At 33.5% G+C, this 2,197-nt stretch overlaps 1 long non-coding RNA gene across 1 annotated transcript; it reads right to left on the reverse strand.

The window, feature by feature from the left end:
* Positions 1-434: 434 nt before the first annotated feature.
* LOC121204520 (uncharacterized) lies at positions 435-1,924 on the reverse strand. The gene is made up of 3 exons (XR_005899536.1): positions 1,519-1,924; positions 1,104-1,379; positions 435-773 (listed from the first exon to the last, which is right to left on the reverse strand). It is a non-coding gene; the product is annotated as an uncharacterized lncRNA (long non-coding RNA).
* Positions 1,925-2,197: the final 273 nt, after the last annotated feature.

Below are 2,197 nucleotides of genomic sequence, written 5' to 3' on the forward strand. Positions count from 1 at the left end.
TCTTAATGTTATGGGTTAAATTTGATGTTCAAGTCACAAAAAAATATAATTTTATAGTTTGACTGTATGCAATATTTTATATAAAATCAAGTATTTATACATTAATTTCATTTTAATCAAACTTTTAATTGAATATTATCACAATTGTCTATAATTTTGAGGTTAAATCAATATATAAACATTTTTTATAAGCACAATATTGAAAGAAGACAGATTTTAACCGATAAAAATTTTAATTATTACTATATATAAGACTTTGAGAATAAAATATAATAATTAATAATAAACTAATATTTAGAATAAAATATAATAACTTGAATTTGGTTTAGGATAAAACTGATTAAAATAATAAAAGTAAAAAGAAAAATTATCTAAAATTTTAGATCACACTCGTAATGTTAAATAATTTAAGAATTAGTGATATTGATGTTACATTTTATAACCAGATTATGAGTTCTATAAAATATTTAAAATCTAAACAAAATAATCTTAATAAGAAATATAAAGTAAGATTAAAAGCGAATAAAACGCACCTTATCAGGTGGTGGGAAGCAAGGCGAATGGGGGAAATAATGTCATATAAGTAAAGCCTGCCAATCTTTCTAATCAACCGTTTCTTCATGTGTTGTGTCCCTTGGCATCCCATGAGTAAAGCAAATAGCAACTTATGGAAATTTTATTGTGAACAATATATACACCTCGTTTTTTGTTCTTTCACTAACAAAATCAGCCTTCCATTCAACTGATAGTCACTCATGGAAACCTCCTTAACCCTGTTTGTAAGATGAAACCAACCCTACCTCATTTTATGATCAAATTTAGGGTTTTAGATTAACATGTCATGGGACAAAAAACTTTTTCTTCTTTTTTTCTTTAACAATGAAAACTCCATTATTCGTTCTAGCCACCTAGCTAGCTATATATAGACAGAAACTAAGTTAGTGATTATGCAAAGCAGGTAAGAAAGCTGATAAAAGAAAAAACCCATGTGTATGTGTGTATAAGTGAAGGACATTTATATTAGGTTATTACATGCACTAAATTACTTCAATGGGAATTTCAAACTGTTAAAAGAAAGGGAAAGAATTTGACTTCCATTTTACCTTTGGTCCTTTTCTCAGGCCAAGCATTGTTCCAAAGGTTTCACTTTGAGGGAAGATGCAACCAATCTTCTCCACCTTGAAACCCTAGAGAGATTAGCAAATAATAATAATAATCTACCGAAGTTTAAAGGTAGATCTGAAAGAGACAGATCAGATACTGGAAGCCATCATGGGAAAAACCTGCCTAATGATGAACCAGAAAGGTGTGTTTGGACTGACAAAAACAAGATTAATGATGAAAAGGAAATTGGTCAAAGCCCTTATCATTGCACCAATCTGCAAATAAAAAAAAACCTTAATTGCTATTAAAACAAAACAAAGTACCCAATGCTGTAAATAAATCTTCCCAAAAGAGGAAAATAAAAAAGGGGTAACACCGAAAAATCAAAATAATAAATTAAGCTGAAAATCAAACCTTTTACATGCTGCAGTCCATGCTGTAGAACATGCCTTTGTTGGGAAGTTCCATTTAGGAGCAGCAATTGGGGGGGAATGAAGCCTGGTCCGACGGCGCTGGCACAAACCTCAATCCCTTACTCCATTACAACAACAATCAGATCCATAAGAAGAATCATCAAATGCAAGGAAAAATGGATTCATAGAAGCATCCTCGGGTCAGACAACATTCCCCTCAAAGAGTAACTCCATTACAACATCCCAATTAAAACTATATTCAAAAGAAAACAAATTTCCCAGGGATTTGTTGGTTGCAACTTGTAACTAAGTGCTTGTGTATGTGTTTCACCCTTTTATCCCCCCCCCAAGGAGTCTCGCCTGCGTTCAAGGGGGGACTGAGACAGAGACTAGGAAAGATAGCGAGAGATGGGAGAGTGGTTGTGGCGATGATGAGAGAGTTGGGGGGGGGGATTAAAAGATGAGAAACAAAGAGTGGAAAGAAAAGACAAAAACCGTAGGTGCAGAGTCTCGACCCTACCAGTTGTTTCCTAAGTCCCATAAATGACCAGGACTCCTTCCCACCTCATGCACCCTCTACATTGGGTGTTATACGAATGTATCAGAAACCATGTTTACCAACCATTGGATTCCCCCCATTGATGCATGATTACTATGTTCATACACTTAAACTCCTCGTA

Source organism: Gossypium hirsutum, chromosome A08 (genome assembly GCF_007990345.1).
Source record: "Gossypium hirsutum isolate 1008001.06 chromosome A08, Gossypium_hirsutum_v2.1, whole genome shotgun sequence".
NCBI lineage: Eukaryota > Viridiplantae > Streptophyta > Magnoliopsida > Malvales > Malvaceae > Gossypium > Gossypium hirsutum.